The sequence below is a fragment of the Mobula birostris genome, unplaced genomic scaffold, assembly GCF_030028105.1.
Source record: "Mobula birostris isolate sMobBir1 unplaced genomic scaffold, sMobBir1.hap1 scaffold_937, whole genome shotgun sequence".
Lineage (NCBI taxonomy): Eukaryota > Metazoa > Chordata > Chondrichthyes > Myliobatiformes > Myliobatidae > Mobula > Mobula birostris.
This window is the reverse complement of record NW_027278654.1, coordinates 78,281-91,021: the sequence shown is the minus strand read 5'-3', so window position 1 is coordinate 91,021 and position 12,741 is coordinate 78,281.

Sequence of the window (12,741 nt, the reverse complement as noted above, 5' to 3'; positions counted from 1 at the left end):
AAGGTAAGGGGTGGGAAGTTCAAGGGGGATATTAGAGGAAGGTTTTTTACTCAGAGAGTGGTTGGTGCGTGGAATGCACTGCCTGAGTCAGTGGTGAAGGCAGATACACTAGTGAAGTTTAAGAGACTACTAGACAGGTATATGGAGGAATCTAAGGTGGGAGCTTATATGGGAGGCAGGTTTGAGGGTCGGCACAACATTGTGGACCGAAGGGCCTGTACTGTGCTGTACTATTCTATGTTTTATGTCCTATGTAACAGTGAGAAAACGGCATGTCCTGGGTGCTGGAGGTCCTTAATAATGGACGCTGCCTTTCTGAGACACCGCTCCCTGAAGATGTCCTGGGTACTTTGTAGGCTGGTACCCAAGATGGAGCTGACTAGATTTACAACCCTCTGCAGCTTCTCTCGGCCCTGTGCAGTAGCCTCTCCATACCAGACAGTGATGTCGCCTGTCAGAAAGAGTTGATCTCACTTAGGCAACCTCAACGTCAGTGAGACGGAAGAGCTGATTGCGGACTTCAGGAAGGGTAAGATGAAGGAACACATACCAATCCTCATAGAGGGATCAGAAGTGGAGAGAGTGAGCAGCTTCAAGTTCCTGGGTGTCAAGATCTCTGAGGATCTAACCTGGTCTCAACATATCGATGTAGTTATAAAAAGGGCAAGACAGCGGCTATACTTCATTAGGAATTTGAAGAGATTTGGCATGTCAACAATACACTCAAAACCCTCTCTATAGTTTGTACCGTGGGGAGCATTCTGACAGGCTGCATCACTGTCTGGTATGGAGGGGCTACTGCACAGGGCCGAGAGAAGCTGCAGAGGGTTGTAAATCTAGTCAGCTCCATCTTGGGTACCAGCCTACAAAGTACCCAGGACATCTTCGGGGGGCGGTGTCTCAGAAAGGCAGCGTCCATTATTAAGGACCTCCAGCACCCAGGACATGCCCTTTTCTCACTGTTACCATCAGGTAGGAGATACAGAAGCCTGAAGGCGCACACTCAGGCGATCAGGAACAGCTTCTTCCCCCTCTGCCGTCCGATTCCTAAATGGACTTTGAACCGTGAACACTACCTTACTACTTTTTTAAAAAAAATCTCGATTGATTTTATATATATATATAAATTGCACTGCTGCCCCCAAGTTGAACAATTTCACGACATACAGCACGCCGTTGTCATTGAACTCGGTTCTGATTCTTTTTTAAGATTAGATCATGAGGACACTCAGTCCTCGTTTATTGTCATTTAGAAATGCATGCATTAAAAAATGATACAACGTTCCTCCGGTGTGATATCACAGAAACACAGGACAAACCAACACTAAAACTGACAAAACCACACAATTATAACATATAGTTACAACAGTGCAAAGCAATACTGTAATTCGATAAAGAGCAGGCCATGGGCACGGTAAAAAAAAAGTCTCAAAGTTCCGATAGCCTCATCATCTCACGCAGACGGCAGAAGGGAGGATCTCTCCCCGCCATGAACCTTCAGCCCCGCCAACTTGCCGATACTTTGGAAGCACCCGACCGCAGCCGACTCTGAGTCCGTCTGAAAACTTCGAGCCTCCGACCAGCACCCCCGAGCACCATCCTCTGCCGAGCGCTCCGACCCCGGCCCCGGCCGCCGAGCAACAATCAAAGCCGAGGACTCGGGGGCCTTCCCCTCCGGAGATTCTGGATCGCACAGTAGCAGCGGCAGCGAACCGGGCGTTTCAGAAGTTTCTCCAGATGTTCCTCCGTGCTCTCACGTCCGTCTCCATCAAATCAGGATTGTGCACGGCCCCTACTTGACAGATAACAGATATTCATTCACCGGAGTGGCCGCTGCGAGCTGCGTCACGCCGCCATCTTCTCCTCCGGATTTTAACCACGTCGCGGGACAGTCAGCGTGTAGGGAGACGGGGCGAGGGTCCCCACGCGTGTCTATTACATTCCGCCTTCCATTTCTCATTTCGACCCGACAGAAGTCCCAGTTTGTTTTTTTTTAAATTATTGTTAGCAGCGTGCTCTGCGCCAAATCAAACTCTCTCCCTCTACCTGTCTCTCCGCCTGCCCCCACCCCCAGGAACACTACAATTTCTACGCCTGGGACCCGCTGATGGGGAACGTCCTCCTGTCAGTCAAGCATCTGGGGCAGCGGGAAGTGACAATCCTCCTGCGGTGAGTGAGGGCGTCGGAGCCGGGGCTCGGGTTCCGGGGTGTGTACGGCGTAGCGCAGTGAGTTAACCCGGGTACGGGCGGGTTCCGGGGTGCACAGCACAGCGCGCAGAGTTAACCCGGGTACGGGCGGATCCGGGGTGCACAGCACAGCGCGCAGAGTTAACCCGGGTACGGGCGGGTTCCGGGGTGCAGAGAGTAGCGCGGGGAGTTAACCAGGGTACGGGTGGGTTCCGGGTTGTGTACAGCGCAGCGCGGAGAGTTAACCCGGGTACGGGCGGGTTCCGGGGTGTGTCCAGCGTAGCGCGGAGCGTTAACCCGGGCGTGGGACGGGCGTTCGGGGCGTTGAGTGTAGAGGGCAGGACCGAGAGCGTAGAGTTCGGATACCGGTCGCAGAGCGCAGGGTATAGCACCCCGACCGTAGCAGGTCGGACGGCGGGTTCCCTCGTACGCGACGTGGCGGCCCGGGCGGAGAAGGCCGTGTTAACCCGGTGCGCGGGATGGGTTCCCGGACATGGACCGCAGGGCTGAGGTCGCAGAGTTAATCCGTGCGCCACACTGCGGTCCGGGGTGCCGAAAGTGGAGACTGGGACATAGACCAGGGGTTCCCCTCCCTCGGGTCGAACGGCGTCTTGCATATGGCGTTAACAAAAAAGTTTGGGGAAGCCACTCGTCCCCCCTCCGCGACCTAGTGAGCGATCGACCACACTGGACAACAAATTCTTTTCAAAAGTGTTGCTTCCTCAGAATTCTTCTCTGTTTATGATAGACTGCTTGATTGTGAACACAAATATAATTACAGACTGCTTGTATCACGTAGGAATTTGAGGAAACGACAAACTAAACTTTTGCAATACACATCAAAGTTGCTGGTGGAAGGCAGCAGGCCAGGCAGCCTCTCTAGGAAGAGGTGCAGTCGACGTTTCAGGCCGAGACCCTTCGTCAGGACTATTATTAAACTTTTATTGGCTATAATGTGTTTAATTGAATAATGGTTTTGATGCTTTGCAATAGCTCAACTAAGTTAAAAATACGTGAGAGCATTGGAAAGGGTACAGAGGAGATTTACCAGGATGCTGCCTGGTTTAGAGAGTATGCATTATGATCAGAGATTAAGGGAGCTAGGGCTTTACTCTTTGGAGAGAAGGAGGATGAGAGGAGACATGATAGAGGTGTACAAGATAATAAGAGGAACAGATAGAGTGGATAGCCAGCGCCTCTTCCCCAGGGCACCACTGCTCAATACAAGAGGACATGGCTTTAAGGTAAGGGGTGGGAAGTTCAAGGGAGATATTAGAGGAAGGTTTTTTACTCAGAGAGTGGTTGGTGCGTGGAATACACTGCCTGAGTCAGTGGTGGAGGCAGATACACTAGTGAAGTTTAAGAGACTACTAGACAGGTATATGGAGGAATTTAAGGTGGGGGTGTTATATGGGAGGCAGGGTTTGAGAGTCGGCACAACATTGTGGGCCGAAGGGCCTGTACTGTGCTGTACTGTTCTGTGTTCTATTTTGTTAATGATTTTCATTTGTACTCAGTGTCTGAGGCATCTCGCTTAAGTGTCCAACACTAATTCGCCAGCATTGATGGATTCCAGTTGCCCTGGTATCTTTTCCCCATGACCGCAAGGTCCCGGTGAAACCTTTCACCATCCTCGTCACTAATAGCACAAGATTTGCAGGGAAGAAGTCTAATTGGGAATGAAGAATATGAATCTTTAGTGACGTGTTGCATTTCATGGTTTTATATGCTTGAAGCATGCTGTCAACTAGCTGAATGTGGTTTGGTGGATGTCGAGAAAGATTTCAACAACTTCCTTGAATGCCTTCCATGTGATTTTCTCCGGTCCCACTAGACATTGGCCTTTATTAATCAAAGTATTGAGTATAAGAGCTGGAATGTTATGATGAGGTTGTATAAGGCATTGGTGAGGCCGAATATGGAGTATTGTGTTCAGTTTTGGTCACCAAATTACAGGAAGGATATAAATAAGGTTGAAAGAGTGCAGAGAAGGTTTACAAGGATGTTGCCGGGACTTGAGAAACTCAGTTACAGAGAAAGGTTGAATAGGTTAGGACTTTATTCCCTGGAGTGTAGAAGAATGAGGGGAGATTTGATGGAGGTATATAAAATTATGGTGGGTATAGATAGAGTGAATGCAAGCAGGCTATTTCCACTGAGGGAAGGGGAGAAAAAAACCAGAGGACATGGGTTTAGGGTGAGGGGGGAAAAGTTTAAAGGGAACATTAGGGGGGGCTTCTTCACATGGAGAGTGGTGGGAGTATGGAATGAGCTGCCAGACGAGGTGGTAAATGCGGGTTCTTTTTTAACATTTAAGAATAAATTGGACAGATACATGGATGGGAGGTGTATGGAGGGATATGGTCCGTGTGCAGGTCAGTGGGATTAGGCAGAAAATGGTTCGGCACAGCCAAGAAGGGCCAAAGGTCCTGTTTCTGTGCTGTGGTTTCTATGGTTCTAAAATTTGTGTGCCTGGTGACAGCAAATCCCATCCTTACAGTCCTGAAGCCAATAAAGCATGGACAAGATAGGAAACTTTCCAGCTTACATTGTAGGTGACATTTTAATTGACTCGAATTGTGAATTGAAATAATAAACGTAAGTATATTGAAAAAAATGGTGCGTGATGGGGAGATTTCGTGGTGATTTTCATGATCAGTAGCCAAAATTCATAAGATACACAAGGGAAGGTGCAACGAGACCTGGGTGTCATTATACACCAGTCATTGAAAGTGGGCATGCAGGTACAGCAGGCGGTGAAAAAGGCGAATGGTATGCTGGCATTTATAGCGAGAGGATTCGAGTACAGGAGCAGGGAGGTACTACTGCAGTTGTACAAGGCCTTGGTGAGACCACACCTGGAGTATTGTGTGCAGTTTTGGTCCCCTAATCTGAGGAAAGACATCCTTGCCATAGAGGGAGTACAAAGAAGGTTCACCAGATTGATTCCTGGGATGGCAGGACTTTCATATGAAGAAAGACTGGATGAACTGGGCTTGTACTCGTTGGAATTTAGAAGATTGAGGGGGGATCTGATTGAAACGTATAAAATCCTAAAGGGATTGGACAGGCTAGATGCAGGAAGATTGTTCCCGATGTTGGGGAAGTCCAGAACAAGGGGTCACAGTTTGAGGATAAAGGGGAAGCCTTTTAGGACCGAGATGAGGAAAAACTTCTTCACACAGAGAGTGGTGAATCTGTGGAATTCTCTGCCACAGGAAGCAGTTGAGGCCAGTACATTGGCTATATTTAAGAGGAAGTTAGATATGGCTCTTGTGGCTAAAGGGATCAGGGGGTATGGAGGGAAGGCTGGTGCAGGATTCTGAGTTGGATGATCAGCCATGATCGTACTGAATGGCGGTGCAGGCTCGAAGGGCCGAATGGCCTACTCCTGCACCTATTTTCTATGTTTCTATGTTTCTCCAGTACCATCGATGTTGAATCCAAGCTGACGAGAGATGCAAGTCAGGGCAGACACGCTGTTACTCGTGCAGAAGGCTCCCCCTCCCCGCGGGGCCGATGAGCCCGGTGGAGCGACAGAGACCCGTCGAGTTTGGCACCCCGGGGGGTTGCCACTCGACCCGCGACCGCCTCAGGGAGACCGGCTCCGGACCTTTCCCCCGGGATCGACTCCCGAAGCCTTTCCCCGTGGGCGGGCCCAGCCGCAAGGCAGCGGGGTCCTGAGACCAGAGTTCTCCCCCTTTCCCTGGACAAGCCCCCGTCAAGGCCCGAAGCGACCGGCTCGAAGGCCCCTTTTGCCCCGTCTCCTGTCGGTAGAAACCGGTTCGGCGGGGGCTAAACTACACGAGCCGGGCCTGGTTGTCAGCGGCTGACTGAGACGCACGCCTTTGGGAGCATTTAATGGGTAGTGGGAGCTTCAACCCCGCATTACTACCCCTCCCTCCACCGGCCGAAACTACCTCAAGGAACCCCTGAGGTGGTACTTGGAGTTAACCCCTGCGTGCGGCGGCTGTTGGGGCGTTAACCCCGGCGCTGGAGGTGCCTCCCTCCCCCCACCATCTCCACCCTCCCAGCGGGAACTTCCCCGGAATCAACCCCCCCCCCACCCACCCACGCTCCCGTCGCGGCCGGTCTTCAACCTACCGTCGGCGAACCGGTCTCCCGTTCCTCTCGTTCCCGCAGGACCAAAGCCGGGAGCTGCAGCGGGACGATGGCGGTGACCCTCGGCGGCCGACAGCCCACGGTCCTGCAGATGGCCAAGGTGGGTGCCGGGGTAGTGGGTGGGGAAGGAAGTGCGGAGGGCAAGGGCCGGACCGGGTTTCCGGCGTGCCGGACCGAGAGCGTGAAGTGTCGGATCCACCGTATCTCAGTCCCAAATTAGTAATCAGTCGCCGAACTGAACTGAACCATCTATCCACCCTCCGTTCCGCGTCTCTATCCGAGACCCTCTTACACACCCCTATCGTCTCTGTCCCACCACCACCCCTGGTACCCACTTGCCCCCTCACCTCTCCTGTGAAATTACCCCCCTCTCAACCCTCTGGTATTGGGCATTTCCACCCTCCCACCCCCGCCCCCCCGGAGGAGAAAGATCCCGGGAGAGCCCCTCGGAATGTTATACCCTCTGCCTGCGGGGGAAGATGCCGCTGAGCTGGAGAGAGTGCGGAGGGAGATTTACGAGGATTTCGCCGGGACTCGAGGGACTGAGTTACGGAGAGAGGTCGGGCAGGTTGGGGACTTTATTCCTTGGAGTGTAGGGGTGACCTTACAGAGGTGTGTAAAACCACGAGGGGCACAGATAGGGTGAGTGTGCACAGTCTTTTCCCCAGGGTCGGGGAATCGAGAACCAGAGGGCACAGGATTGAGGTGAGAGGGGGAGAGAGATTTAATAGGGACCCGAGGGGCTAGGCGGCCGGGGAAGGGGTAGACCAGGACTGCTGCCTCGGGGCGACGGGGCTCGGAGTACGGGCGGAGGGAGTTCCACTCCGCGGCCCGCACGCTTCCCCCTAACGCCTCTGCCCTCTTCCCTCCGCAGTTCCTCAACGCGGCCTCACGGTGGGGCGATTCAACCCGGTGCTGTGCGCTCAGGTAAGCCGGGGTGGGGGGGGTGTGGGGGGGGGGTGAGAGGGAGGGAGGGCTTCACAGGGAGAGAGGCAGAAGGAATCAATTAGGAGGGGGTGAGGGGTGAGAGGTGGAGGGAGGGGGAAGAGGGAGACAGGAGGGGGAGGGGCAGAGAGATGAGGAGAGAGAGAGAGTGAGAAAGGGGGGAAGAAAAGTAGAGAGAGGAAGGGAGTGAGAGAGGAAAGCAGAACAAGAGAGAATGAGGTAAGAGGGACAGAGTAGGAAAGGGAGGGGAAAGAGGGAGAGATAAAGACAGATAAACACACATAGGGAGAGACAGACAGATAGACAGAAATATAGAATCACAGTATTGATTTCTCCCTCCCCTCCCCTCACACTCCCCAATGCCTACCTCTCCCTGTCGCTCTCCCTCCCCATCCCCTACCCGTCTCCCCTTGTCTCCCTACTCCCCCCACCTCATATCGCCATCCTCCCCTCCCTCTCGCTCGCCCGCCCTCCCACCCACTTCCCCTCAAACCCCCTTCTCACTCCCCCTCTCCCCATCACACTCTCTCATCCTCACCCTGCTTCTCTCCTCTCCCCCCTTCCTCTCTCCCCTCTCTCCCCCTCTCACCCCTCTCTCTCCCCTTCCCTCTCTCTCCACTCTCTCTCCCCTCTCTCCCCTATCCCCTCTCCCCTCTCTCCTCTCTCCCTCTCTCAAACCCTCTCCCCTATCCCCCTCTCCCCTCTCTCTCCCCTCTCCCCTCTCCCCTCTCTCCCCTCTCTCCCCTCCCCCTCTCCATCCAGGCCTCCCGGCTGATCCTGGATTTTGATGAACACGTGATCACAAATAAATTCAAATTTGGCGTCATCTACCAGAAAGGGGGACATGTGTGTGTTCCTCCGTGTACCCATAACACCCTGACCAGTTCGTTCCCAAACGCCGAGTAACTGCCCCAGTCTCATATCCCTCAGAAAGAGCGACAAGTCTGACCCCGGAGTGTGTGATGGGACGGTGCGGAGGGAGATTCACTCTGTGTCTGACCCCGGGAGTGTGTGATGGGACGGTGCGGAGGGAGATTCACTCTGTGTCTGATCCCGGGAGGGTGTGATGGGACGGTGCGGAGGAGATTCACTCTGTGTCTGACCCCGGGAGTGCGTGATGGGACGGTGCGGAGGGAGATTCACTCTGTGTCTGATCCCGGGAGGGTGTGATGGGACGGTGCGGAGGGAGATTCACTCTGTGTCTGACCCCGGGAGTGTGTGATGGGACGGTGCGGAGGGAGATTCACTCTGTGTCTGATCCCGGGAGGGTGTGATGGGACGGTGCGGAGCGAGATTCACTCTGTGTCTGACCCCGGGAGGGTGTGATGGGACGGTGCGGAGGGAGATTCACTCTGTGTCTGACCCCGGGAGTGTGTGATGGGACGGTGCGGAGGGAGATTCACTCTGTGTCTGACCCCGGGAGTGCGTGATGGGACGGTGCGGAGGGAGATTCACTCTGTGTCTGACCCCGGGAGTGTGTGATGGGACGGTGCGGAGGGAGATTCACTCTGTGTCGGACCCCGGGACTGTGTGATGGGACGGTGCGGAGGGAGATTCACTCTGTGTCGGACCCCGGGAGTGTGTGATGGGACGGTGTGGAGGGAGATTCACTCTGTGTCTGACCCCGGGAGTGTGTGATGGGACGGTGTGGAGGGAGATTCACTCTGTGTCTGACCCCGGGAGTGTGTGATGGGACGGTGCGGAGCGAGATTCACTCTGTGTCTGATCCCGGGAGGGTGTGATGGACGGTGCGGAGCGAGATTCACTCTGTGTCTGACCCCGGAGGGTGTGATGGGACGGTGCGGAGGGAGATTCACTCTGTGTCTGACCCCGGGAGTGTGTGATGGGGACGGTGCGGAGGGAGATTCACTCTGTGTCTGACCCTGGGAGTGCGTGATGGGACGGTGCGGAGGGAGATTCACTCTGTCTCTGACCCCGGGAGTGTGTGATGGGACGGTGCGGAGGGAGATTCACTCTGTGTCTGACCCCGGGAGTGTGTGATGGGACGGTGCGGAGGGAGATTCACTCTGTGTCTGATCCCGGGAGGGTGTGATGGGACGGTGTGGAGGGAGATTCACTCTGTCTCTGACCCAGGACTGTGTGATGGGACGGTGCGGAGGGAGATTCACTCTGTTTCTGACCCCGGGAGTGTGTGATGGGACTGTGTGGAGGGAGATTCACTCTGTGTCTGACCCCGGGAGTGTGTGATGGGACGGTGTGGAGGGAGATTCACTCTGTGTCTGACCCCGGGAGTGTGTGATGGGACGGTGTGGAGGGAGATTCACTCTGTGTCTGACCCCAGGTGTCTGAGGAGGACATATTCAGCAACAATGAGGAAAGTGCTGAGTTCCAGGAATTCCTTCACCTTCTGGGCGATCGGATCCAACTTCAGAATTTTATGGGGTGAGTAATTATCTCTCTCTTAGTAACCCCCGGGGTGGGTGGGACAGGGATGGGGGAGGGGGGACCCATGTCCAATTCACCACCCTTCCCTTAATCCATCTCCTTCTGTGCCCCTTTCCAGGTTTCGAGGAGGGTTGGACACCATCTTCGGCCAGACCGGGTCAGAGTCCGTTTATACGCAATACCAGGGCAATGAGGTTATGTTCCACGTCTGCACGATGTTGCCCTTCACCGAGGGTGACCCCCAGCAGGTCTGACAGTGGCGAGTGTCAAGGGACAGGGGGGCCTCGGTGTACGGGGGTGGGACACACACCGTGACCGGTGGGGAGTGTCGATGGACAGGGGGACCTTGGTGTACGGGGGTGGGACACACACCGTGACCAGTGGGGAGTGTCGAGGGACCAGGGGATCCCTGGTGTATGAGGGTAACACACACACACTGTGACCGGTGGGGAGTGTCGAGGGACAGGGGGACCTTGGTGTACGGGGGTGGGACACACACCGTGACCAGTGGGGAGTGTCGAGGGACAGGGGGATCCTGGTGTATGAGGGTAGGACACACACACTGTGACCGGTGGGGAGAATCGAGGGACAGCGGGGCCTCAGTGTACGGGGTGGGACGCACACTGTGAACGGTGGGGAGTGTCGAGGGACCAGGGGATCCTGGTGTATGAGGGTAGGACACACACACTGTGACCGGTGGGGAGAGTCGAGGGACAGCAGGGCCTCAGTGTACGGGGGTGGGACGCACACTGTGAACGGTGGGGAGAGTCGAGGGACCAGGGGATCCTGGTGTATGAGGGTAGGACACACACACGGTGAACGGTGGGGAGAGTCGAGGGACAGGGGGATCCTGGTGTACGAGGGTAGGACACACACCGTGACCGGTGGGGAGAGTCGAGGGACAGAGGGACCTCGGTGTACGAGGGTGGGACACACACTGTGAACGGTGGGAGTGTCGAGGGGACCAGGGGATCCTGGTGTATGAGGGTAGGACACACACACGGTGAACGGTGGGGAGAGTCGAGGGACAGCAGGGCCTCAGTGTACGGGGGTGGGACACACACACGGTGAACGGTGGGGAGTGTCGAGGGACAGGGGGGCCTCGGTGTACGAGGGTAGGACACACACTGTGAACGGTGGGGAGTGTCGAGGGACAGGGGGGCCTCGGTGTACGAGGGTCGGACACACACACTGTGAACGGTGGGGAGTGTTGAGGGACAGGGGGACCTCGGTGTGTGAGGGAGGGACACACACCATGACCGGTGGGGAGAGTCGAGGGACAGAGGGACCTCGGTGTACGAGGGTGGGACACACACTGTGAACGGGGGCGAGTGTCGAGGGACAGGAGGGCCTCGGTGTACGAGGGTCGGACACACACACTGTGAACGGTGGGGAGTGTTGAGGGACAGGGGGACCTCGGTGTGTGAGGGAGGGACACACACCGTGACCGGTGGGGAGAGTCGAGGGACAGAGGGACCTCGGTGTGTGAGGCTGGGACACACACACACCGTGACCGGTGGGGAGTGTCGAGGGACAGGGAGACCTCGGTGTACGAGGGTAGGACACATACAGGGAGTGATGGAGAGTGTCGAGGGACAGGGGTACCTCGGTGTACGAGGGTAGGACACACACCGTGACTGGTGGGGAGTGTCAAGGGACAGGGGGACCTCGGTGTACGAGGGTAGGATACACACCGTGAATGGAGGGGTGGGTCGAGGGACAGAGGGACCTCGGTGTACGAGGGTAGAACACATACACCGTGACCGGTGGGGAGAGTCGAGGGACAGAGGGGACCTCGGTGTACGAGGGTCGGACACACACTGTGAATGGTGGGGAGAGTCGAGGGACAGGGGGACCTTGGTGTACGAGGGTCGGACACACACCGTGGACCGGTGGGGAGAGTGTCGAGGGACAGGGGACTCTCGGTGTACGAGGGTCGGACACACACACTGTGAATGGTGGGAAGTGTTGAGGGACAGGGGGGCCTCGGTGTACGAGGGTCGGACACACACTGTGAACGGTGGGGAGAGTCGAGGGACAGAGGGACCTCAGTGTGTGAGGCTGGGACACACTCACCGTGACCGGTGGGGAGTGTCGAGGGACAGGGGTACCTCGGTGTACGAGGGTAGGATACACACCATGAATGGAGGGGTGGGTCGAGGGACAGAGGGACCTCGGTGTACGAGGGTAGAACACATACACCGTGACCGGTGGGGAGAGTCGAGGGACAGGGGGACCTTGGTGTACGAGGGTCGGACACACACCGTGACCGGTGGGGAGAGTGTCGAGGGACAGAGGGACCTCGGTGTACGAGGGTCGGACACACACACTGTGAACGGTGGGGAGTGTTGAGGGACAGGGGGACCTCGGTGTGTGAGGGAGGGACACACACCGTGACCGGTGGGGAGAGTCGAGGGACAGAGGGACCTCAGTGTGTGAGGCTGGGACACACTCACCGTGACCGGTGGGGAGTGTCGAGGGACAGGGGTACCTCGGTGTACGAGGGTAGGATACACACCATGAATGGAGGGGTGGGTCGAGGGACAGAGGGACCTCGGTGTACGAGGGTAGAACACATACACCGTGACCGGTGGGGAGAGTCGAGGGACAGAGGGTACCTCGGTGTACGAGGGTAGGACACACACTGTGAATGGTGGGGAGAGTCGAGGGACAGGGGGACCTTGGTGTACGAGGGTCGGACACACACCGTGACCGGTGGGGAGAGTGTTGAGGGACAGGGGGACCTCGGTGTGTGAGGGAGGGACACACACCGTGACCGGTGGGGAGAGTCGAGGGACAGAGGGACCTCGGTGTGTGAGGCTGGGACACACTCACCGTGACCGGTGGGGAGTGTCGAGGGGACAGGGAGACCTCGGTGTACGAGGGTAGGACACATACAGGGAGTGATGGAGAGTGTCGAGGGACAGGGGTACCTCGGTGTACGAGGGTAGGACACACACCGTGACTGGTGGGGAGTGTCGAGGGACAGGGGGACCTCAGTGTACGAGAGTAGAACACATACACCGTGACCGGTGGGGAGAGTCGAGGGACAGAGGGTACCTCAGTGTACGAGGGTGGAGA